Source organism: Corvus kubaryi, unplaced genomic scaffold (assembly GCF_017639235.1).
Source record: "Corvus kubaryi isolate FWS band 111438036 unplaced genomic scaffold, C.kubaryi_AGA036_p1.0 split1-37296, whole genome shotgun sequence".
Classification (NCBI taxonomy): Eukaryota; Metazoa; Chordata; class Aves; order Passeriformes; family Corvidae; genus Corvus; species Corvus kubaryi.
Genome location: NW_024582075.1, coordinates 11,790,196 through 11,817,174, shown reverse-complemented (window position 1 = coordinate 11,817,174; position 26,979 = coordinate 11,790,196). Strand labels below are relative to the sequence as shown.

Below are 26,979 nucleotides of genomic sequence, written 5' to 3'. Positions count from 1 at the left end.
GGCAGAGAAATATTCTCGGCACTCTGGGTTCCTACAGAAGGTGAGCATGGACTGCATTATGTTTACTCTAAAAGGTGATAGTTGGTTTTGTTTTGAACTGTGGCCGATGTGACTACTCTGTTTCTTTCTCTTTGGCATTTGCACATACCAGAAAGTCAGTGGCAGCCTGTGTCTAAATCTATCTGTGATAGAGGGATCACTTCCGATACAACATTTTGTCAAGACTACCCACTTTGGGTGTGTCTTTTCTGAAAAACTAAGATGAAGTTCTGTGTTTCATTTTTTCATTTACAAGACCGTCCCTTGGATTTGAAGGTGGTCTTTTTTTTTTTTTTTTACCTATAAACCCGGCTGAACCAGCATAAAAGAAACCTGTCTCATAAGCCAAAAAGAACATTAATCTGGAGGGCAAAATGTAGAAAAGGGTAAGTACAGGAATATATTGAGATCCTATGTTTTGTGGTGGTAAAGAGTTCATTATTCCTTGAAAGGAATAGCATAGGGGTTTTTTATTAGTTGGCTGTTTTTTAGCCTAGATTTTGTTGTTGTGTTTTTCAGCTAATTTATTGAAATAAAATGCTCTGACATTTTCCTGAGTATTTCAGAATGGCTCAGGAAGCTTTTTAAACAGCCTAGAACAATGCTGGGATACAACAGTGGAAAAAAATCTGCTCATAAATAAATTATATTTACTGACAGGAAGTCAGTATAGTTCTCTGGTAGCGATTCTAGCATGATAATGCAAAGTATCCTGTAGTTCTGAAAGGATAGTGGAATTTTCTTTTTTTTTTTTATTTTTTTTTTAATTTATTTTATAACTGCTTAGGAATGCCTTATTTTGGAAGAATTCCTTATTTTGGAAGAATTTATCAGTATTTTAACCCTTGTGTGAAATACTTCTTTCAAATTCTACCTCCTTGAATGCTTACAACAAAGCCACACAGTAAATTTAAAACACAAATGACTTATTAATGATCAGGTAATGACCTCTGTTTAAAGATTGGTAAACCTTTTTCATAGCACAAGTGATAATGTTGAAGTTGCATGTCTATATAGAGACATGCAGTGTGCTGCACAGAGCAGTCCCATGTTATCTTATCTGAATAATTCAGGGCAAAAAAAGGCAATGAAGCTGGTGAAGGGTCTGTAGCTCAAGCCCTGTGAGGAGCGGCTGTGGAAGCTAGGAGTGTTTAGCCTGGAGGATAGCCTGGAGGAAAGGAGGCTCAGGGGAAACCTTATTGCTGTCTAGGACTGCGTGAAAAGAGGGTGTGGTGAGGTGAGGGTCGGCCTCTTCTCCCAGGCAAACAGCAACTGGGCAAGAGGAAACAGCCTCGAGTTGCACCAGAATAGGTTTGGATTAAATATTAGGAAAAACTCTGTTACAGAGAGGATGATCAGTCATTGAAAAAGGCTGACTGGGTTGAATCACCATCCCCAGAAGTGTTCAAAAATCATGTGGATGTGGCACTTAGGGACATGGTTTAGTGCTGGACTTGGCAGGGCCAGGTTAACTGGTTTGGACTTGATGGAGATATTTGAGGTCTTTCCGACCCAATTGAGTCTATGATTCTAAGACTACATGTGAAAAAGATGTATTTTTAGTAGTGATTTACCTAAGAGCAGTGGAAAATTGTTGATAAAATAAGGGTCCTCAAAACTCAAAATTGACTTCTGGTTATCTGTGCCTGCTTTCTCACTGTTTTGAAGGTGTGAAGCATCTGTCCTTGGACAATGTTTGCTTCAAAGACTCCCAATGCCCACCTACTCTCTCTGCTTTGTATCTACATGAGCAGCATTGCACTGCACTGCGTATGGATGCATCCCATGAGATACAGGCCTGGTGGATTTATTTTCAGCCTCAATGGGTCACATTTTGGTTTTGCAATGTGTAGAGCTCTAGACCAAGAGCTGTCACAGCTTACTGGATTCTATTTGTTTTTTCAGATAACCTATTTCATTGTGACATGTACAACTCCCATGAAACCATGAAAAGTTGTGAGGGAGATATGGGACCTCCATCACTGACAATATCACAAGACAATGATTTCGTCTTAAATATAGTTCAAAACTTCAGCAGAAGAGAGAGAACAGAGCTGACTTACTGTTCCTGGTGAGGAGCTGATGAGCTGTATTATGTGTAACTGGAGCTTATGGAAGTCCCTCTGAGCCTTGCAAATACTGAATTGCAGTAGCGAAGCTGAGAAATAGCCGACTGTCAAATCACTATCTCAGGACAGTGCCAAATAGGCACCAGAGCTTGAAAGCACTCTGCAATTGATTAAAGCGCTCTGCTCAGTGCTATGCTAGAGAGCCTATGAAAAAGCAGATACTTCTTCCAGAAAACAAAGCAGAATTTAAAACATCTGTAGGGCTGAGAGTTCAGCATCACCATTATCTAAGTCAGAAGATTTTTAAAAGGTGAGAACAAGGACTGAAAGTTCATTGAAGCAAAAATCTATGTGTTATAAAGAAAAGATGAATTAAGACTAAAAGTTTATACTATAAGGAAACAAAGACTTGTCTGTCTCAGCTTTTATGTCATCAGCAGTCACAGTGGGTCTCTGTAAGCAGAGTACATTCCGTATATAATGTGATCATAGTTACTTCTCTTTTTCAGACAGTGGTAGGAACAAATTTGAGTTATGTTTCTGATTTTGTACTTCAGGAAAACACAAAGGTTTTAATTCTTCCACTGCTGTAAAAGCAATATTAATTTACAGAGTGTACAGGAAAAAAATATGGAAAATTGTTCTTATAAGTTGAATTGAAGCTTACATGTTTGAAGAAATTGCTTCGGGAAAGCTGTGTTAAGGAGTGATTTTGGGTTCTCTAAAGAGGGTAAAACAAACCAATTAATGTAACCTAGAATGACATATGATCTGTTATTGAGTTTTTAAGGTAATTAAATGACCTGTCTAAAGGTGCTTAAATAACTCAGTACTGGTAAATGAGGATAACATAGTCTGATCTGTAAGTCACCAGCTCGTATCAAGATGAATTGTGTAGGTGGAGCTAAAAGTGATGCTCCTGGTCTGCTGCAAAGCAGTCTGATATCCTGCTTTAAAACAAAACTGACCCTCTACAGGGAATTAGTCTTTTAACTCCCAGGAATGTTGCTGTGAACACTGAGTGACATAGCATCTTACAAACAAACTTCAGCTGTTACCAGTCCAGGAATTTATGGCCCTGGAAAAAAACAGTTTCTCTGACAATTTATGTAAGTTTTCAGTTAAATAATAATGAAGTGTTATTTCTAATGTGTTTCATTTAATAACATCTCTGGGACTGTGTGTTCTGCTGTGTCAAAAATATTATTATTCAGTGCAGGGTTTTGCCTGTTCTTTGTTAGAAATGGAGTCAGGTATTATAGAATAATTTCCAGGCTATTTGTGACATGAATTTGTTTTGCATGATATGTTAATGTACAGTCATATCAATAACCTGATTCAACATTTACAGAATGAGAGCACTGTTTTTCAAGTTATGTTCCCTCTGGGCCAGTTTCATAAATTGAAATTGCTTGCTAATGAACTCGACTTTTTGTGGGTTTTCTATTCAGCAATACTGTATATAGATCCAAGGTTTCTCTGCTATGCAAACAGATTGGTATTAGCAGGAAGCATATTCTAATCTTCTGTTTACACTGCAGAATTCAAAATATATTGTTCACTTTTGCATTTTTTCACATAGATCTCCTTATGTTTTTTACCTGTTGATAGAACTGATCCTGGCTGAGTTAACTGGTAAGGAAGCCAGCGTTTGCTAGACTTATTCTAACAACTAGACAATTCATTCTCATGAAAGCTAATATGATTCAGGAAAATTAATCCAACTCTAGATTTAGTTGGCGAAATACACAAACAAATTTTAACCTTAATATTTATAAATGAAATTGAAGCTATTCATCTTTGAGTAATAAAATGCCATTAGGCACATCAGACTCGGAACAGAATGCTAGTATGAGAAAACTGAGGTGGTGGTAGGTGTAATGTGTGGAGGCACTGCATCATTTTGTTACAAAGGTATCTTTTTACTTGTCAGTAGGTGAAGGGAGGTTTTTTTATGGCCTTCGCTTTACTGGTAAATTTTTTGTATCAGTGTAGCAAAGTGGGACCACGGTGTTTATTTTCCGAACTGAAACTCTATGGACTTGCAAACGGATGCAGAGTTTGCAGGTGCTTTCTGCAGGACACGTGGTGATAAGGCCTGTTATATAGGTCATGCTTTGGACTTATTTATTGGGTTAGCAGTCAGTTGTTTTGGGACATTTGTATGATGTAAAGTTTCTTGCTAGCATACTCTGGGATTGCAAATAGTCCAAAATCTATAGTAGAGTTGTGAGGTTTCAAGTAGGTGAAGGAGAAAATCTGGGGGAAGGTTTTATGGCCTATTAACTCTGGGTTGGCATTTTTTCATTTGCAAGCTGTGTGCTGTGTTTTGTATATTCTAGTGGGCACCTGTTGAACTGGTATCTATTAGCCTACTAGTTAACTGCTCATCACAATAAATGCAAAAACCCACAAAGAATAAGGGGAAAGATCAGAGGAAAAATGACAGGCACAGGAACGCTTCTAACCTACTGCAAAGTACACTGAATCAGGGACTTGTCATCATAAAATACCAAATAAATACCATCAGAGAGGGAATGTTGGACAATTATACTTAGTGCAAAATCTAAGATGATTTAGAGAAAAAAAAAAATCTACCACACTAACTAATTGAGGGAGATTCTCCTTGTGGTTTGAACTGACAGCAGAGAAATCCTTTTCTTGGAGAACTCTCGCACAACTTAGTTCATTCCATTCTGTGTCCCTTCAAAAGATAACACTTGTTTCTTTGACCCAGAGACTTCCCATCCACTGCATGCATAATTAGTCCTCTTGCGGGAAGTCTCTGAAATAAAAAAATCAAAATGTGTTGCTAAAACCATTGCTGAGTGTTTACATGAAGGTAAGACTGCAGATGTTGAAATGCTTTTCCAGTTCATGGTCTTGCAAAATTGTTTTTATTTCCAGACAGATTTCTTCCACCATGAGAAGAACCACAGCAAAATATTTAAGAGAAGAGCTAGATGAATTTAATTTCATACTCAAAAGGAGAAATGTTTTATGTAATGGTTTATTTGAACATCCAGTGCAGCTACAGGAATTACTTTGGTAATTTCTCTATGCAAAACTCCTAACATTGGTACTGCAGAAAGACAGTGTTATAATGACAAACATCTTTTCTTGCCGTTATACAGCCAGCTGCTGCACATGGACATTAATCTGAAGCTGAAACAAAGTTGAATCCATTCAAGATATAATATTTCCCTGGGATATAATCCTTGTCCAGTAGCTTTAGATACTGCTCAGAAAAAAAATGGTGTCAGTTAGTGTGAGACTGAGGAAAAGTAATAATTTGAATCTTGGTTTAAGTGGTTACTAAGAGAGGGAAAAGAGTTCTGTTAAGTGCATTATAAAGCATTTTAACACTGTATTTATTCCTTTTAGATCCAAGTTTAAAAAATGAAATAATTTCCATTTCTCCAAAAATACTCTGTTGTATGTGACTATTGTAATACCACAAAAAGATGCTGATCCTTGTGTTTTGAAGACTATGATCCTAGAGATCTAGGGATTTTTTTAATAACAAAACCCCTTATTCCTAACTCTGTTAACACATACGTTTCCTATTTATTTTCTACTTAATAGAATTATTTTAATTCCACTGGTGCCTCTCTGGAAACCTTAACTTAGTCACAAATGAAAACTGGAGTGTGAAGCGTGGGAAAGATCCAGCTCTGCAGCTCTCCCATAGTTTGAAAGTGTTGTGTTTCTCCTGGAAGTATGAGCAACACATCTTTCTGTAGGCAGGTGTGACTGGGTCATGTCCTTGGGGCTGCAGGTCTCAGGTCAGGCTGCTTGGAGCTATTGCTGTCTTTCTCTAGCTGAATTCCAGCCAATCCTTTCTCACTACCCAAGCTATTTTGATGCCTGTTACAAAGGTGGATTTAGCTTCTTACTGAACTGAGTTGGAGACCTTCAATTTATAAAGAGGTACAATTCACCCCAAAAAGATACTCTTTCAAATGAAAGTACTAGAAATTTTCCCTCTTGTCCAGTTCAGCTGAGATGCAAATCACAGAGTCTAGATGATTGCACATAATCTCTTTATCTAGCAGAGATTTTTCTTGTATTGCCTCCCTACCTAAAAAACAACAGCTGTCATTTTCTACATTCTCTGGGACCATCCTTCCTCATGTTCAAACCACCTGGACTGGTATTTTTAATGCTGGTGAATAGGAGCTGCACAGCTCCATGCTTACATTGCAGTTTGAGCTATCCTTTTTCATTTTAGATTTGTATAGCTGAAAAATGTCTGTATGCACTGACATTTGTTTTGTGTCAGTTGTTTTCTGCACTGTTTTTCTTGTTTTGATTGTTCTAATTTTCATAATTCATTTGTTTGATACTAGATGCTTTTCTTTATATGTATTTTTTTTCTGCGGCTTTGGATATTGTTTTTATTGCCTTTACAGTTCTGTTCTATGTGGGTTTTTTTGCTTGTACTTTCCACTAAATCTACCTTTCATTTCATAAGTCAGAAAAGGTAAAATTTTAGGCTGTATTTCTAGGAAACAGTATTACTGGTAACTTTACTGACAGTTCAAGATTTGTAGAATGACATTATAAGTTTGAAAAGTATTATAGAACTGTCCTTGAACCTAGCTTGAGACACTGCATATGTCTTTAGTTGTCTATTACAGAATGACATTTAAGCATCTACTGCTGTTTATAATTTTTATTTTATAGCTGCTCTCTTAAAAGTCTGTACATAGGCCTTACAAAGTTCCAAAAAACCTTTCCGTTCAGTAGTGTTAGATGTTAGCAGTGTGGTGAACTTGAGATAAATCACTGGCACATCCAAGAGTTAAAATACCCACCACCATCTGTAATGGGGAAAGAGCTGTGTGCTTGTTAGGAAAAAAAGCTCAAAGATTATATTCTCTGAGTCATAGCTACACCAAAGTTTGTGTAGCTGATGTAGTTTAAGCTAAAATGTGTACAGAGATATATCTACAGTTTTTCAAGTGAAGGATTAGCTTTGCTCAGATAAAAACACAGCATCTTGCAAAACTAAGTTGGAGCATGGTTCCTCCTGAACAGTCTTCAGACATAAAAACTTTTAACATATCTCTAGTATCGACATCATACAATAGCAAAGTATGCTCTCTTTAAAATGATGAATATAGAGCTTCACATAGTGGTGGTATTGTCCAAGAAAATAAGATCTTCTCTATCATCATCTTGAATATCATAGTATAAGATCTCCCTGTTATTAGTAGTAGCTGGCAAAATTGACAATAGCAATTGCAGGTTGTACATCCTTATTATGTAATTTAAAGTTCAATAAACACTGAGTTATTCTGAGGAACAGACTGTAATAGAGATTCCTGGTAATGGTACCCCTGTAAAGAGGGAGGAAGGTGTCTTAGGGAGTCAGATACCCTAGTCCTGAAGAAAGTGAATCAGGTAAGGAGTAAAGTTAGGCCTCTGAACTTAAGAAAAGCAGACTTCCAGCCCTTCAAGGAGATGCTCAATAGGATTCCCTGGGAAACTGCCCTCAAGGACAAGGGAGCAGAACAGAGCTGGCAGATCTTTAAGGAAGTCTTCCATTGAGCACAAGAGCTGACAATCCCCAGGAGCAAGAAATTTGGCAAAGAAGGGAAGAGACTGGCTTGGCTGACTAGGGAACTGCTGGTCAAACTAAAGGAAGAGAAGCAAATGCAGACAGCAGAAACAAGGACTCATAACCTAGGAAGGGTATAGATGAAGTTCAGTTGCGTAGGGATGGGGTAAGGAAGGCCAAGGCAATGCTAACCTGAAATTGGCAAGGGACATAAAGAATAAAAAGAGCTTCTTCAGGTATGTTAACCAGAAAAAGAAGGTCAAAGAATGTGACCCACCCTCATAAAAAATGCTGGAAAACTGATAACTATGGATAAGGAGAAGGCTGAGGTACTCAACAAATTTTTTTGCCTCAGTCTTCAACAGCAACCTATCTTCTCACACTGCTTGAGGGGATGGACAGCAGGATGGGACTGGGGGGTCTAAGTACTCCCAACTGTAATTAAATGTCAGCTTCATGATCACCTGAAGAACCTGAGTACACATAAGTATAAATGACCCAATGAGCTGCATCCCAGAGTCCTGAGGAAATTCGCTGATGTAGTTGCCAAGCCACTCTTTCTGATATTTGAAAAGTCGTGGCAGTCAGGTAAAATCCAGGGGACTGGAAAAAGGGAAGCATTGTACCCATCTTCAGAAAGGGTAGATATGAGGACCCTGGGAACTAATGACCTGTCAGCCTCCCCTCTGTGCCTGGGAAGATCCTGGAACAGATCCTCCTAGAAGCTGTGCTAAGGCACATGGAAGACAGCGAGGTGATTTGAGACATCCAGCAAGGTTTCACCAAGGGCAAGACCCCACCTGGAGTGCCGTGTCCAGCTGTGGGGTCCCCAGCACAGGAAGGACATGGACCAGTAGAAGGACTGCCACTAAGGTGATTAGAAGGATGGAGCACCTCTCCTAAGAGGGAAGACTAAGAGAATTGGGATTTAGCTGCCTGGAGAAGAGAAGGCTTTGGGGTGACCTAATTGTAACTGAAGTAACTGAAGGGAGCTACAAGAAAGGTGGAGAGAGATTGTTTACAAGAGCATGCACTGACACGACAAGAGGGAATGGCTTCAAACTGAAAAAGAATAGATTTATATTAGCTATTAGGAAGGCATCTTTTACTGTGAGGGTGATAAGACACTGGCACAGATCTGCCAGGGAAGTTGTGCATGCCCCATCCCTAGAAGAATTCAAGGCCAGATTGGATGGGGCTTTGAGAAGCCTGGTCTATTGGAAGGTGTCCCTGCTTTTGGACTCTATTGGGACTGAGAAACTAATACCCACAGTTGAAATAATGTGCCAAAGCAATGAATGCAGCACTGATGATTGGCTGAGATTTGAGACAGGTATTAAAATTTTTCACTATCATCTTACAGTAGATTTCCTGAATTTCCTCTATGCACACATTTCATGTGTAAAGCAAAGAACTAAAGTGACGTAATATTCATAACTAAGGTTGCTGGTTACAGCATGTTTGATGCCTACTGTACATGTAAAAGTTTCAGATGTACAATTAATATGTATGTTTTTATGTTAATTTATTATTCTTTCTCTATGAAACCTCTATATTAAGCTCTGATTTGATAGAAAGCATTCTATCACATCTTTGCAACTCTTTATTTGATGTAAATCATGTATAAGCATGATCAGACTGCCCAGCCAATCTGAGGATTCCAGTGCATCCTTCAGTGCATTCCCCTCTGTCTCATCAGAGCAGTGAATTGCATATTTGGAGCTTCAGTGTTTGTGATTTCTGCTTCTCTAGTGTCATTTCTATTGTACATAGATTGTTCACCAGAACTGTAGTTAGTAAAGTATTTCAGTAGGTGGGATCACTGGCAGATAGTTAATTTTTATTTTCTTTCACCCATTTATTTTAGGGAGAGAGACCTCTGAGAGGGTGGGGGAGAAATGTCTGCAGTACAGGGCAGATGGGATTCCAAGAAAGGAAAAAAGTAAGCACGTGGAATGGCTGAAAACAAAACAGCTACCTGTAGACAGTAAAAATACCTGCAGAGGAAGCTCAGGAGGAAGAACAGAGCTCCACAACTGGACAAGCACTGGACATTGGATTATTATTTTACCATAGGCTAGTGGTACAGTATGGACAGCTAAGGGAGCTGCCTGTAGCTGAAAATGTATGGGGCTGAATGTCAAATATTCTTATAGTACCTGCTATCTTGCATCTTCTACAAAGTTACCTTTTAAAAACACCCTGTACCTTCTACTTGGAGTAAGAAGAGGTCAGACAACAATTACTTCAGCAGTGGGAAAATTTGTGTACAAAAACCATTTCAGGATCCATTTTGTATCAGGACTGAGACTGTTTCAAGATGCCGCAAAAGTTATCCACAGAGACTGAGCATTTTTGTTCTTTTTTTCTCCTTCATCCTGGTTTGGGTTTGGTTTTTTTTTCACAGTATTGTATAATATCTCTCTTATGACTCATGGCTTATCTGACATCTTCCCAAACAAAACTGCAACAGTTGAAGCTGACCTGATAATAAATTGGACATGCCTAGTAAGAAATGTTACTTGTGTGGGAAGTGAGAGCGAGATTGTTTGTATAAGACTGGATTATGGTACTTCAGAGAATATCCCTCAAATCCAAACACTGGTGAGAAAGCTGTGTGAAAAAGGATGGGTGTATAGCTGACAGCATACCTGCTAATTCTGTGCTCTTTAGCTGCCATTGAGAGTGCTTGCAGAAAAACAAAACACAGTTTTGTGGTGTGGATAGTGGATCTAAGCCTTTATACTGCTATATCAGTAGTATATTTCTTCTCTGAGAGAGTAATATTTATAAAGCATAAAACTGTACCAGTGTAAGAAAAGAGTGAAACAAATTTTGAATGAGGACACATTTTACTTCTGAGTTGTTGCAATGAAATTCTATCTATGTTGAATTCTGTGCCAGTAATGGTTATTAAATACATTGTAAAAATGTCTATATGATGAATACTGTCTTCTGTCTGTGCAATCCTAACTTAGATCTAACTTAGATCTATCTAGGAGTATTTTGTTGGGGTTTTTTTTAATAGAAATTGGTGACAGGTTGATTTTTAAAATAAAGCATTTGTCCCCCTGCTTTTCTTGAATAAGAGTGTTTGCATGATTTAGGAAGCTTTGTTGGCATGACTTCTTCAAATAACTAGTGCTCTTTTAAGAAAAACTATGAAAAAGTTCACTCTTCGCTCGTTTGAGGGACCTGTCTTATCTCCCAGGGTTTACAGCAGGCAACAGTATTGAAAAGGTGGTTGGGTTTGGTTTTTTCCAATGCTCATAATTTTGCACCCTAGAACTCCCTTTTTTTGTTGCACCCTCAGTTTACAAATCAGTAAAAATGTACTGTGTTTCTGAAACTTTATATTAACCTATGGTGCTTAATGATTACCAGCCTTAAAACCAGCAGATTTCTTTATCTGCATGCATTTTGAGGTGATGCTTCTGTAGCTCTGCATTGCAGTTATGGCTTAGTTATACCCTGCTTTCTTAAAATTTCTTCTCCTCTAAATATTTAACTTGATAAAAAGATGGTGAACAGATGGTGAGATTCCAGGGCAGACCCTTGATCAAGACCAATTTTTATCAGCCTATAGGTAGAGTATGAACCATTACCCTGTGAAACTGATTGAGCCATATTTTCATTCATCTGCTTGATCATGCAGACAGTAGAATCTCTGACTAATTACTGGGATAATCTCAAAAAGCATCAGTACCAAGATTAGGAATGCTAGGCATCCTGGCCTTATCCTACCCCTTACAGTAGTTCCCACCCTGTTCAGAAAGGAGCCTGCATTTTTCTCTTTATTCTAATGCAATTAAAGAAGCTTTTCCTGCATTTCTTGGTGTTCCTTGCCAGTTCTGGCTTCAGCTGAACTCCAAAGATTTCCAATGTTGTCCCTGTACATGCAGTCAACAATCTTAACATTATCAAGTTTGTTGCCTCTGTTGGTCAAAGTATTTCCATGAGGTAACTAGGAATATAGAATTGAAAATAAAGCATGGGAGTGGTATGTCTAGACACAAAGGTTTCACTAATTGACGTAGTCCTTAAAAATTTTTACAAATACCACCTGGGATAAAACCCAGCAATCCTTTGCAGTACATTGCTGCAATTGTCTCAAATATCCACAAAGCAGCAAGACATGTCTGAAAACCCTTATTACTATTTTCTCCATTGAGAAGTCTGACAGATGTAATATGAAATCACCATTCTTATTTTATCCTTTGTAAAAGCTGGTGATTTAAAAGCAAAACCTTTAATTAGGTACAGCAGGCTACCATGCAGTAATTTTAATGTCTCAGTACAATCAAAATACATAGCCAAAATACAAGTCAAAATAACTCTTGCCTACATACAAAAGAAAGTAAGATTTTCTGTGACTTAGCAGCCTCAAAGTCTGTAATGAGAGCCAGAATGGCTTTACCCAAGTAAGAATGGTTGATCACTTAACTTATCAAGAGCTGTAGATGAATGGATTTTTAGTAGGTAATTAAATTAAGAAACACTATATAATTAAGCTCGTGGATCATGGAGAATGTTCCTTGATATTTTTGCTGTGCAAACAAGTTGTCTCTTTCTTGTGTATCTAATTATTTTACACTTTCTAAGGGCACCTTTCTAAGTGGAAATCACCAGAAAAAATCTCACTGATGCTATGATAAATCAACCAGACTTGGTGGTATTGACACATATGGAGGGATTCACACATTCTGAATTTGTAATGTTGTCTTCTGCCTTTCTTACCTTACTTTGTAACCGACACATATTTACTGATGACTTAGTTCTCAGCACTGCCAATATTGTGGCAGAAAAGGCGTTGGTGAATCAACAGGTCACCAACCTCCAGTGCAAGGTATCTTCCATACGATCTGTTAAAAACACAAGATACCAAGAAATACTGTAAGATACAAATTCATCATATGAGGAAGAGCATGATTTTCTTGCCCTCTGCAGCCTTTCAAGATTGCAGAAGATTTGCTAACTTGCATGACACTGAAACTAGTTCAGAGGTAGCAGAGAATTTTTGTGGTAGAAGCTGAGAGCAACCTGCTTAAATATGTACTATCCACGTACAAATTTCTCCTGTGCACCAGATGACCTTAACAGTTTCTTTTGGACTGCCTCCACTTTCTGTGAGTTCCTTCTTCCCTTCACTTGTTTCAAAATATTAATTCAAACTGTTTGAGAAATTCGTAAACATACCTAAATCGACTCTATAGTGTACTGGCAGTTACTATTTCTGGGTATTGTTCAGATGCCCTAAACTGTAAAAATCTTTCTGAAGTTATTAATGGTACTGATCTTGTGGGTTCCCAACTTTACAAAGGGCATCTGAACCAGAAGCTATTACACAGAAGAGATTGCAGGGAAGAACAAAACATCATCGTGCTGTATCATTTGAGTTGTTTGAACAGAGCTCAGATCAGTCATCTCCTTGATTGTATCACATGAGATGGCCAGTGTCATAAAAGCTTCAGTTTTATTGCTTTTGTTTGCAGCTTGCAGGAGGCTTTATAGCTTCATGAGGAATGTGAGAGGCTTTTAGTTTTTAGACGTATCCTTTTGCTGCATTTTGTATGTCAAAATTCCGGTGTACATCTCCTCAGCACTGGCAAGCCTGTGTGTACCTCAGCCTCAGCAGTGGCAAGCCTGCAAGTCCTGATAGATTGAACTAGCATGATGAGGTATATACTGTGTGTAAAAATAGTCCCAGTGTTACCCAGGCAGACTTACAGCTCCAGGATACAAAAGAGAGAAAAGTTGAGGAAGTAGATACTACTCTTCATGCAAAGAGCAGTGACATAGAAGCATTAGCAGCCTCATTTCAAGAAAAGGCTAGCTCTGTCAGCTTGTAGGTTAGTACATCTGGTCCCAATCTTGCAGTCCTTTAGAGCTAAAATTTCTCAGAATTTTACATAGGAATTTTTTCCTGTGTCAGGAGAACAAAACTGTAACTTGGTATTGTTTTGTGTTGATTTCTTTTTTCAGTTTCAAATTTTATTATAATTGTAAAATTTGTTGTTGATAAAGCTATTGAGGGCATAATGTCCTTATTTTAGGGTGTTTTTTTCATACGTAAAACTTAGGGGTTTTTTTCCTTTTTTTTTCTGACACGCCCACAGTATGAGAAGGGAGTACTCATTTGCAATTCTAACTGTTCATTTTGCTCTGTTTGACAGAAGCAACATCATATGTTAAGAAAAAGTGTGTTGGAAAAAGCCCAACTTCACAAAAGAACTTTATACAGCAAATAAGAATTAGAAACTTATCAGTTACTCCTAAAAATAAGTAAAATGTTTGTTATAAGAGCAAATTACATGCTCTTTTCCATTAAGCACAGTAACTCTTTCTTCAATTTCCTCAGTAATTTAAAGTAGCATTATCCTTCAGAGTGGCTGTGCTGTGGTAAGATAAGCTTGAGAATGAAACAGAAACTGTAGAGCCGCAAAACCTTTTCATCTCCCCACTTTCTACTAAAAAAAACCGGGTCATCAGTCATGAGAATGGAGAGCACTGCCAGGTTATCTCAGCAAAGGTTGTACTGCTGCTGAAACTGTAAAAATACTAAGTCAGGGTAGCTCATGGCAGAACTGATGCATGAACAGATTATACTGTGGTATGTAGTGATCAGAAATAAAAGAAAATGGTTGGGTGGCCACCAGGACACAAGAGCTTGTGATGATTTTTTTCTGACAGCTCCACAAATAGATGCTGCCTCATGTTTGTGAAGTACAGGAGATAGTGTGTAGACGGGAGTATCCTTTCTTCCCTTAGGAAAAAGACTTTGGGTTGTGACTTTTTACCATCTTTTGACATCTTTAAAAGGAGATGCAGTTGGCTTTAGTTTTCCTAGTTCAACCCCTCCCCACGACCCCCGTCCCCTTTCAGAAGGGTAATGGCAGTACCAGTTGTACATTTCTGTGGTGCTGGAAGGGAGTCTTCTCCAAGCTCCTGGTTTTCCACCACTGCAAAGGCCAAAGCTTGCTTTCCCATGTATCTCTTTAGTAAAAGTTCTAATACAAGCAGGATTTAATGGCCACCTTGTCATGGTCCACATATTTGTAGTGGAGAACCTAAGGAAGGGTTCAAGAGTAAGAAGTGAAAAGTAAGTATTGAGACCACCAAGAATATATGTATCCATACAATTTTTTGCCCTGATTCGTCAGATTGTGTTCACCAAGCTAATTCACAGTGTCTTTATAAATGATGTTCTTTTAGCTTTTGAAAAGTTCTGCTATACTTGTGTGTCAAGAATATCTTTTTTTTTTTGTATCTCTTGTTTAGCATTTGTCCATGTTTATATTGGCATTGAGTGTCTGGATATGAGATTCTTGGACCATAATCAGGAGGCACAATGTGACAGATTTCTAAATCCCATCACAACTCCTGCATATTTCAAGGAGAAGATTAAAAAATGGTTTATTTTTCTGTATCCTATCAGTCACAGAGTAGCTAAAGAATTGGGTCACAGGGAAAATGTTATTCACAGTTCATCCATATTCACAACATAGCTAATTTATTGTCCACCAGTCTACACAACTTCAAAGTGAGTGACATATTGAGCATAAATGGAGTATGAAAAAGGAGATATTGCAAAATCCAGTATGATTTATCTGTCTCCATACTTCCTAGTTTCATTTCTAGATACTTTTCAACCACTAAAATCCTGGGTTTTGAATTGCCATTAGCTAATGGTGAAAGAGAGAAATACTAGCACTTATATATGTACATTTATACATATATATACTATTTATATACAATAATTTTATTTATTATTTTTAAAAAACCCATTAATCCGTATTGATATGTATTGTAATCCCTAACACAATGTAAACTGATGATGAAAAACTATCCTGCAAATTTCATACCAAATTATTGTTGCCAATCAATGTAGTAGCTCAAGACACAAATCATTCTTTAGTCTTAAGGAGAAGATACAGAAGTTGTCTTTTTTTTTTTTTTTTTTTTTGGATGTTGGATGATGTAATGCCATTATCCTGTAAAGCTAAGTGTTAAGGATGATGTACCTAGGAAACGGTCATGGTGCTTGCTATCACTGGATTTTGTATGAATAATTTTTGACCTTCCACATTTTCATTTAATCTAGAGAATCAAAGTACTATCATTTGCATATTTGGGATGTGCATACCTAAAGTGTAGCTATACTTTCATTCATTCCTTCTTTCCCAGCTTTCATGAACAGCAGTAGGTGTAATTCAGCATGCCACTATGCTACTGCTTCTTACAATTCCATCTTCAGGTCTAAGTTGTCCTTACTATATCTATCTGACAGAATAGCTATAGTGTAAACTACTTGACTTTCACTTTTGCTGACAGCACTGGGAGACCAGGTGTAGGTGAGTCACCTGGTTTTGCATAGTAAAGGTCCCCTCCTGAGTAGTTTGGAAATATTATTGTCCCAAATGGCAGCCTAGCATCTGAAGGACTTCTGAAGCCAGGCTACTTCTAACCATGAAGGAGGTTGTTTTGCAAATGACTCCCTAGAGTAGACAAAGCTTTTTTGTATTCTTGTTAACCACATAAAATCGTGTTTAAAGCAAAAGACTTACGGCTTCATCTGTGGACTGCTGCCCTATAGTGGTTAAATACTGATTGTATTACATTGTAACAAATAGCAGCTGATAGATACTAATGAAATGTAAAACTGTTGCAAGGTTGGCATTTCTTTAAAAGCTTTTTTCCAAAATGTCTAACATTGCTGTTTACTTTTGGGCTGGTATTTCTGAGATCTGGTTAGAACAATGTTATCAACTCCAGTTACTTTTCTGTTAACATAAGAGACTCAAGAATCCAAGGAAAAAGTATATAAAGGATGAGAAGCTTATGAGGAGAACCTCAACAAGATTAATTTAAAATTAGATTACTCATAAGCAGAATGCAGCATTTGTTACAGAATTGGTATAGAATCATAGAATCGTTTAGGTTGGAAAACACATTTAAAATAATGATCAACTGTTTTCTGAACTGTATAAGTCATATGAACTTATATGAACTTATATGTGTACAATTCTTAACCTGGCACTGCCAAGTCCATCACTTAGCCATGTGCTCCCAAGTGCACCATCATTTACACCATTATCTGTTGATGGTAACTCAACCACTTCTCTGGGCAGCCTGTTCCCATGCTTGGTAACGCTTGAGGGCACAGCAGTGCTGAGTATACCTGGGGCATGATCCCTTCCCTGGTCCTGCTGGCCACTCAATTTCTCATACAGGCCAGGATGCCTTCTTGGCCACCTGGACACAGCTGGCTCATGTTCAGCTCCTGTCACCAGCACCCCCAGGTCCTTTTCCAATGGACAGCTTTACAGTCGTTCTGCCCCCAGCCTGTGGCGCTGCCTGGGATTGTGGTAACCCAAATGCAGGACCCGGTACTTCGCCTTGCTGAACCTCACACACTCGGCCTTGGCCCATCTCTCCAGCCATTCCAGATCCCTCTGCAGAACCTCCCTGCCCACCAGCAGACCAACACTTGTGCTCCGCTTGGTATCATCAGCAAACTCACCGAGGGTGAACTCAATCCCCTCATCTGTCATTAAGATGTTAAAGAGAACTGGCCCCAATTCTGAACCCTGGGGAACACCCACTGGTGACCGGCTACCAGCTGGATTTAACTCCATTCACCATCATTCTCTGGGCCCAGCCATCTAGCCAGTTTTTCATACAGTGAAAAATGCACTTGTCTGGTTTCTCCCGGAGAATATTGTATGAAATGATGTCAAAGGCTTTACTAAAGTCTAGGTAGGCAACATCCGGAGCCCTTTCTCCATCCACTAAGCAGGTCAGATGTTTAACACTACATCACTCCTTAACACCGCTGCTTTCCTTGATTCTGTATTTGTAAAATCAGTGGGAATTTTTCTGCTGAGCTCTGTGGTAAAAGGTCAGTTCTGGAAACTACAGCACATTTGCTAAGAAGCAAGTTTTGCTACTGTTCTGCCAAGAAAATTTGTACTTCACAAACATTCTAACTGAAAGACGTGGTGGAGACTGGGATCCTCATTAATCCATCCTTTTACTGATACGGTGTAGGGAAGAATGTGTATGTGCTGAAATCTGGTCACAGGAGATTACAGGACTTGGCTTAAGTCATGCTCATTCAGTGAAATACCTCACTGTAAAAACATTTCAAAGCCAGTGGCATAACAGACCCACTCACATATGAGAAGAAGTGATGTCTTAAGATGTCTGTAGGGGTACAGTTTCAGCTGTAATACAGGGCTTCCTTGTTTACTGGGTTTCTGAAGACTATGAGGATAAATGAGTTTAAAATATTTTTTAAATTATGTGTACATGTGACACCATCACAAGCAGATACCAGTGAAAAATCTGTTCTCCTCATAGACTCAACAGCCTTCAGATGGTACTGTAGAAGATGCAAGGGGCTTCTGCCTGTCACTGAATGCTTTGTGCAGGCTAGTCTAGGATTTTCTCTAGATGGAAGGTGCATTAAGGCAGTTCAAGACCAACAAAGCATATTTATATGTTTAAAGCTGACCACCTCTGTGTATGATTTTTGCTTGTGTGTTTCTTTCAGAAATTAATTTGAATAGAGTATTTTAAAGCAAGAAACAACAGTGTAAAAGATTTAGGGCTTCCCGGGAATTACTTTTTACTTCAGATTGTGTACACTGCTAAGCAGCTTCCAAGGCAGAGTAAACAAGTGAAGTATTTCTGTGTTTCTTTTACAACTATCTATAGGTCTGGAGACTTTGTAAGAATACAGAGTCCAACTTATTCTTCCTCTCACGTCCCCAAGATAAAACTGTCTGGGTGAAATGAACATGTTAATTGTCTGCAAAATGGACAGTAGCTCTGAACACATGGATAATTAGGCTAATTAATCTCATTCATTAAGAGGCTACTGCTGTATTTTCATTTGTGGTTGTTATGTTTAAATTTTGACATTTTAAACCTCATCTGGTCTGCATTTTTGTTAATTTTTGCTTTTACATCACCACAGAATAAGTTTCATATTGAAAGTTGTGGTAAATTTAATATTGAACATAAATGTTGTACTAAATTTAATTAGCAGATGAACATAAAGGATCATACATGCTTTAATATCCCATGCAGACTGCAACGTGTTTTCATCCTAAAATTCAAGACTTATTTTAATACTTGCCAGTATGGAAAACATGGGGAGGATGGAGGGAAGATAAAGTTCTACTTTTGCCTCTAGTGTAAGGTGACTGTCTTCTAAAACATTTCTCATTAGGTTATTTCAAATGGAAGAGGAATCCTATGCATTTCAGAGCTTTATTTTGCATGTCCCTTTTATCTCATTCTGGAAAGTACAAAGATACCTTTTGATGAAATGTAGTACCTCTGGACTAGAACCTGGAACAAAGCAGATCAATGCCTGGCAACACAGTGTACGTGTTTTTAAGAAAACAGATGAAAGAAGAAGAAGAAATGAATCTTCCACTGATAGGGCAGCATAGAGCATCTGCAAGAATTACTTGTGTCATGAAATGGAAGCTGATTCACGTGTGCTACACCAACTGAAGGGCCTGTCTCCTTTATGATCTGGTTTCCTTGCTTTTTTCACATGCCCTCTCTTCTTCTGCCAGGCAGTACTCTTTTGCAGGTAGCAGATGGTAACTTCCGTGTCTTTTACAGAAGCTGTAAAGTCTCCATGCATATGTCAAGGACTGTATGATGTGTCTTATGTCAGCTGTATACTACAAAATGGAGAAAATAGGTGTCAGGGAGATGGCTGTAGATGTGGAGGCAGAGTCCATGGGCATGGGCTATAAGGACTGCCTTTACAAGTCTGTTAAAGACAGATGTGGTCTTTCTAAATGGGATGAGACAGGTTTAAACTATTGCTGTGTAACTTAAATTGACATGAATATGCAGCAGTCTTTCTACAAAGAAAGATGCTTAGGATACCTCTTCCTCTGCATTAACATGCTGAAAGAATCAGGTGGGGTTTTAGCACCAAGTAGTGTATATCCACGTCTACATTTCTGTACTCTTAGTTGTGAATATTGCCCCCTTTATGTAGGTATGGTCTTATTCAGAGTGCGCTGTCTAAGAGGTGATTGCCCATTTTTCAGATGAACGTGCCTCTGGTATGGTTTAGGAAGGATGAAATGGCAGCATTTATAAAATCTTACCTTTATTTTTTATGAAGACATCAGTATTTTTCAGACATATTTTATCTCAACTCTGAAAGCAATCTATTTATGCGTGCATGTACATGTGCACATTGGAATCTACTTTGCCTGTTTTGTTTCCTGCATGGGCTTATGGAGTTTAAGAACACTTTCATTAGGGAGTTTAAAAACACTTTTATTATGAATTATGGAGTTCCAAACACTGAGGGCAGGGAGTGGACATAAAAATGGATTAACTGTCAGAAGGCAATTCAGGAAAGAATCTGTTGTCTGTTCTCATATTTTTGTAAAAGTTAAGAAGTGTAAGTAAGCATTTCCACATTTGCATCTTCCAAATCACTTTTTAAAATTCAAAGTCCTCATTTTTAATGAGCCGGCACAACCAGGTCTTGAAGACTTCATAAACTGCCATAGTTTATTCTCATATACTGTTAAAGTTACAGGGAAAAGGCAGAAGAAAGCAACTGAATTTGTACATGAAGAGGAACATTCTTCTTTTCTGTGAAACTTCAGTATGTATATAAATAGATCCACAATGGCTCAGAGGTTTGACTGCTATGTAAGACTGAAAGACTGATTGTAGAAGACTGCAATTATCTTGAGGTATTCAAAGGTGTAAATTTTACAAGTTTTGAGCTGGCTGCAGGCCCTTTGACCGAGGACCTGTGTCCTCTGTTGTTTGGGAGTTTTTCTATGCTGTTCTTTTTTAAAATCACATTTTTGTCAGGATTCCATCAAACAAATTGTGAGCTAACATTAGCAAAAATGCCTTTTTCATTTTATCTCTCAGAAATCTGTATCTCCCTTCTAGTAGTAAGACACTGCTTTGTAAATTAAAAACTTACTGAAAGGTTCTCATTTTCCTTTGTCACAGGAGCCTCCTTAGAGCATAAGTATCTTGAATACGAGCTAGAACCATAGACTCGTTACTGCAACTAAGGCAGAGTTTGTGTTGATCCATGTTGCATTATGATCAGATGTGACCGTAGTCATAAGCCAGTCAGTGAGATCAATCCTGTTGTATCATTTATTTTCAGGGGGATTTTATGGTCATTTTTCTAATTTCTTTGGTATCTCTTAGATAGCAGTACCTATCAGAGAGCAGCAGGCTCAGCTCTGCTTTTGCTTAATGCAAATATGTTTGTGTAGCTGCCTGAATGTCAGAGGTGCTTCTGGCGGGTCTCTTGTTTGTTCATGCAGGTTTTGTTTCCTTACATTTTAAAATTACCTTTATCATTGGTAGCTGATATACACAGTGCTGAAAGGAGGAAAATTATCATCTTCAAATTTAAATATTAATCCCTAAGGCTGTGGCTATGCCTTCATTTTAGTAGGAAGGGACTGTCTTCCTCCATGCCAGGGATTCTGACAGAAACCATCTGCTCACCTTGCTGCAGCTGCAGAAGAAACACTGCCTCTGCTCTGTGTAGCGAGCTCATAACACAATACAGTGTCAGGCTAAGTGGTGCCTCCAGTCATTTTCTTCTTATATCTGAGTATGTTTCATCCAGTTGTAACTCATTCAGTCCCCATTCTCTTCTTTTTCTCTTGCATACCTCTCAGAAGCACAAAAAGGCATGCCACCATTTCAGGCCATCAAGCAGGTCACCCCACAAATGCCCAGTGGCTGACAGAGCATTACTGTTGTATTGCAGTGCTCTTCAGCTCCTGAGAACAGGCTTTGGGATATATTGCTCTTGCATGGTAAGTTGAGACACAGGACATCAGTTTAAAGGGAAGGCATTTGGTTTAATTTATATAGTGCTTATGTAAAAAAAGTTAAAGCCTAAGCAGATTTCAACAATTTCTAAATGTGCTGCTATCAAACTGGAAGTGTTGGATGGGTTTGGCTTGCTCTGTATGTAGTTAATAAGCTATCAACACTGCCAACAGCATAAGAAAATAGTTTGGACTGGCACTTCGCTGTGCTGTGTAGACTGCCTTTTAGATGAAGTAGCAGTAGGAAAACCAGAAATAAAACGTATGTCAGTACTAGCAACAGCTTACAGACAGGTTTTTCCTCACAAACTTATTTTAATGTCTTCTCTTAGACAGATAACAATTAATTCAGTGACAGTTTCCAGCAAACACTTTTTCAAATGTAGCAAGAGCAACTTCACAATAGCACAGTTTGTACAGCTGCTAAATTGATGAATCATATTTAAGCCATGTTTTGTTCTCTTATCCTCTAGCAGCTTCTGAATGTTCCTTGCATTCTCACATTTCCAGATGTTAAAGACTAGGCTGACTCTCACCCTGCAGAAGGCATGTAGACTAATATATATTAGGTAGAGGTGTAAACTACATCCTAAATGGAATTTAGTTGCTGTAAATTTCTCCTGCTGTTATTTTGCCTGTTCTTTTGGGTTTTTTGTTGGTTTTGGGGTTTTTTTTGGCCAGATTATGCTGTATTTATTTCTGCTAGACTTTAATTAATTCCTGTATTGAGAGAAAAATTACAACACCCCCAAAGCTCTAATGCTCTGTAAAAATGAGCAGTTGATCTGCCTAACAAAATCACGTGTAGTAGAGTCTGCTTTACCAATCAATATTGTTGCATCACTGCTTGCATAATGCTGATCAAATATTTGGGCTCTTTATTGTGGAGATCTTAGCAAGCTGTAGATTGTGCCCTAGCACTCTTTACCTGCTATGACTGTTTTTCACTGCTGTGAAATACTCCAGTGTTTTTCAAAGTTGATGTCTAGTACATATAAGTCAGCTGGATCAGTAGCCAAGACTAAACATTCTTCTTGAGGAGTGAGCATGAGCTCAGCCTCCCAGCTGGCATCTTAAGCCACTGCTGCAGGAAACACAGTTTTGTGCTGAAATGGAGTAGGTGAGGACAAGTGGTCTGGTGACATAGTTTCAGAAACCATGGGATGGTTCCTGTCACCTGTGCCTGGGTTGCATCTGCTACATGGTAAGGTAGGCATGTGCCAAGTGGAGCAGTGGGATGGAGATCATAGTTTCTGCTGAATTTAGAAGCCACATGGATGAAGCAAACATGTTAATGTGTGTAGTTGAGCTAAGATGGATCATGATCCATAAACATGCTCCGGATTAGGATGCTAGCTGGATGGATACCTGGGCTGTGTTCTCTTTGTCTCTTTTTCCACTCCATATATTGTCATATTGTACACATGCAACTCATCTGCCTTAAAGTACAGCAACAAAATTCAAAGCTGCAATTCTACCTACCTAGAGGAAGCAGCTGCCTTTGAAAGCCTCATAAAAATTGCTTTGGAGACATGAGAGAGGTATGGAAGTTTGAATGAATATGTCATTTTATGGTGTACACTCTTTCAAATACAAACCCGATAGTTATTCATGATAATAGCATGGTAGGTCAGGAGCTGGCAACTGGTAGCATTCCAGATGAGAAAGCTGGTGCTGTGCACCTTTCTAGGAAAGAAACCTGAGAAATCCAGAAATTTTTAGTGGTTTTGGATTAGTTTTGCCACTCTCAGAATTTCCTTATCACCACACAGCTGAATGAGCTGCTTACATTAAAGGAACAGGCAGCTACCAAATTTTTTTGGCACTCAGAAATACTGCACAGATGTCTTCTTTCTCTGTGGCACTGCAGTATAGGGCAGGGCTCCCACTACTGCTGTGTGGTGAGCTTGTAAGAAATGTGGGTCTGAATCCAGATCCCTTTGCACAGAAGTAAATCTTGTGGGCATTTTATTATCCACAGGTTCACTATAGAGACTGATCAAATCATGGTACTGTTGTCATCAGAAGTAGAGATACCATACAGGAATAGATTCTCTGCTCCTTTTCTGTACTGCAAAAAACCAGAGATCGGCATGTCTTCCAGCCAGCACAGCCACCTTTTTAATACCAACTTCTTTTTCTCGTACTGGTGTCCTGCTGGGGACAGAGAGTGTTGAAAAAAAGCACACAGTGTTCTGACTGTCTTCAGCTCTCTGTCAGCTTTTGAGCTTCTGCCAGCTTCTCTTTGTCAGCTCCCAAGGCCACTCTAAACTTCAGAGGTGCTGGAGTTGTGATCAGCTTTCTGGCTGAACTTAAACTTTGCAGAGAGCCAGCCTCCTGTAGTGTGTGTTTGGTAAACAGGAGAGACTTCAATAATAAGTTTAAATGCATGAAATTAATTCTGTTATCATGGATACATTGCCATGTCTCAGCTATCAGCCCACTTCTGTGACTGGCATGCATAACATTTATTTCAATTTTTGTCGGCCGGAGGGTAGTGCCTTCCTCATCTGTCATGGTGGGTGCCTCTAGACAGGGACTTCCCTTACAGAGATGCAGCACAGGGCAGTACTACACCAGTGCTTCTTCAGCAGTGCCTTCCCTGCCCTCACCCAGCTTTATTTCACTCACCAGAGGACAGCCTCCGGTGTAATGCATCAGCATAGCAGCAGAGACTCTGCAGTAACTCCTGTCAGTGCAGAAGCCTGCGGCATACTTTCATATTGTGCGCTAGTGCTGAATGTGAATGACTTCCCCTGTATTGCTGGAGTTGCAGAAATTCTGCAGTATGGGCCTTGGTAGTAGTTACAAAGCAAAAGGCTAGATCAAACTGAAGAACAGATTGTTCCAGCCACCCTCTTCCCTCCCCTTTGACAACTCTAGCTGAAGATAAAAAAAAGGGATTGAATCTAAGTGCAGGGAGTACGAACATGGTTCACAAGGTTCACAGGTTCACAATGCATATTTCTTACCACGTAACGATGCTGAGGTTGGGATCCTGACCTTTATGTATCCTTCTTGAGGAGAAATCGTTCCACTGAGATATTTTACTTTTGCTCCACACTGGCATTACTGGAGAGCTTATCCCACAAAGAGTTTCATTCATGGTTGACAGGCTTTAGCAATGGCTTGTCTTTAACACTGACAGTTCCTGTGTCTTACATATGTCACATCTATAGCCAGTTTCCCTGGCTTTGTGACCTGCCTTCAGACTGTTAGTGGAACTAATAAACAGGGCTGTGGGCCCTACTACTAGCAGCTGTGAGGACTAGCAAGGCCAAGCTATTGTATAAATATAAAGGGTATTTAGAAGATGCTTTGTGAGAGAAGAAGGCAAGCCTTTTAGAGTCCAGTCATAGCCTTCCCTGCTTGAGTTTCCAAAATTCAGTTTACTTCCTGGTCTTTGAATAGTGGACTTTATTGTTCACACTCTGAATCCAACAGCAGAGTCAAGGGAACTTTTAAGGGTGAATAAAGCTAGCCAGCCTGTGGCTAGTTTGGTGTTGTGGTGGAACAGGCAAGCAAACAAAGATTTCTAGCTGGAAGAAAGTGATTTCAGTGTCATTAGGGGACAGACTATATTATTCCCTGATGAAATATATCTACTGAGTGACAGAAGGGAAAAAGAAAAGATGATCTCAGGCTTGTCTGGCAGATGCGTACCTAAAATACACCACGAACATTTCTGTTAGATATGCTGCTGATGGCAAGCAGTACCAGGTGCAAATTAATGCTAACCATTTTCCCATGTGCTTTGCAAATGCATTTCTTCCTTTTGCCAAGGAGAAAGCAAAGCCTCAATGACATGATCGAAGTCTCAATGAAAACAGGAGATAAAAATTAAGTTCTCTGGAGATTCTTAGATCTCTAGGTTTTTTTACTTGAAATATCACACTGTCTTCATGACCCATTACAGCTTCTGTGACAGGAGCGGTATCACTGTGCTCCTTACAGAGCAGCAGTTCTGTAAGGCAAGGATCTTCTGCTGCTGAGCTCCAGCTGGCATGGTGGCCTGCCATTGTGGCTGTACAGCTGAAGAAGAGGAATTTACTAATGAAATGGACTTTGCTGTAACTTAAATGTATGTAAAATTTTCATTTTACTAGTGAAGTGGCTTTTTTGTATTCTCATGTATTCTGTTGACAGTCTCTATTTTTCACAAATTGCTTACATATTTAAAAGAAAAATACAATAAAATTAAAATAATTTTAAATGCAGCATTGAGTGTGATAAGCTTTCCTTGTGAAATCTGTTGTATTTAATGGAAGTGTGGGGGTTTGCTCACTTTCACTAACAAATAACAACAGTGTGAATGTAAGGCTTATCACACACTTCTAGCTCTTGTGAGATTATCACAATTGTTGAGTTTTCTGAAGTTTTCCAAAATTAATGATACTGGATCATTTGGCTTGTAAATGAGGACTAGCCTCATCTAGATGGTTATTCTGGAAAAATTGAGCAAGATCACTCTACATCAGTTAAAATCCTTTTCAGTACATGATAAGGTGCTGTGAATCAACACTGATGTTTTCTTCAGCCTCTTAATGTTTCTGAGATAAGGTGTCTCCATATTAATCTGGAAAACTCCTTCTTTTATTCTATATTTTGATGCCAATTGAAAAAGAAGAACTCTTAAAATGCAGCTAATTTACACATGCTTTTGTGGTGGGTTTTTCTTATAGTTTCTATTCTAATTTATCTGAATAAGCAGAAAAGCTCCTCTCTTGCTGACTGTTATTGCTGAGAATGTGGTTTGCCACAAGATGTTTCCTAAGCTACAGAGAGCTAGGGTCATGATCATAAATCTAAATTGCAGATGTCACATGTTTTCCATGGTAATAAATTCTGATACCATAAATGCCAAACAATGCAGGATCATCCAGACACAAAAATTAGCCTTCAAGTGGCAGTTTTTTTCTTACGCTAGTGTGTGAAGTGATAGAATAAAAAAAAGTTTTGGTTAGAGACTGTGAGGTTTTTTTAAATAAAAATGTTCCTTTTCAAATATTTTCTTCTGAAAAGCCTGCAATGTTGGCAAATCTTTACCATATATACACAGACTTCTTCCCATTAAAATACTTTCTTTTGAAAGTCAGCTATATCTTCCTTGTGTTTGAAAAGCTCAGAAAGCATCACAGCATTTTAGAGCCTTTCTGAAAATCCTTAACAAACCTTAAGATAATGCTGTCACTGTGCTTCCTTATTGTGACAAAAAAACCTCAAAATGGCAAAAATGGCATGGAAGAACTTTAGAAACCTGTGGAAGAAATACTGAGCAATCAGGAATGAGAAATCAAGAGGGTGACTTGAATTTAATGAGCATGAACAACGGAAAGCATTATTTTTCTCCATTCTGAATATGTAACTTCATTCATTACTCCTTCCCATAGCTTTCATATTAATAAAAATTTTCCTTCTACCACCCTGTCCACTGTGTGACAATTTGATAGGA

At 38.6% G+C, this 26,979-nt stretch overlaps 1 protein-coding gene and 1 long non-coding RNA gene across 2 annotated transcripts in view; both read left to right on the top strand.

Annotated features, from left to right (window-relative positions):
* The window catches only part of SH3GL2 (SH3 domain containing GRB2 like 2, endophilin A1), a 93,972-nt gene that overhangs the window by 43,945 nt on the left and 23,048 nt on the right, over positions 1 to 26,979 (top strand). The gene's annotated exons all lie outside the window — the stretch shown is intronic.
* Positions 1,725 to 10,608, top strand: LOC121657417. Its single transcript, XR_006013619.1, has 2 exons — positions 1,725 to 2,418; positions 9,539 to 10,608. It is a non-coding gene; the product is annotated as an uncharacterized LOC121657417 (long non-coding RNA).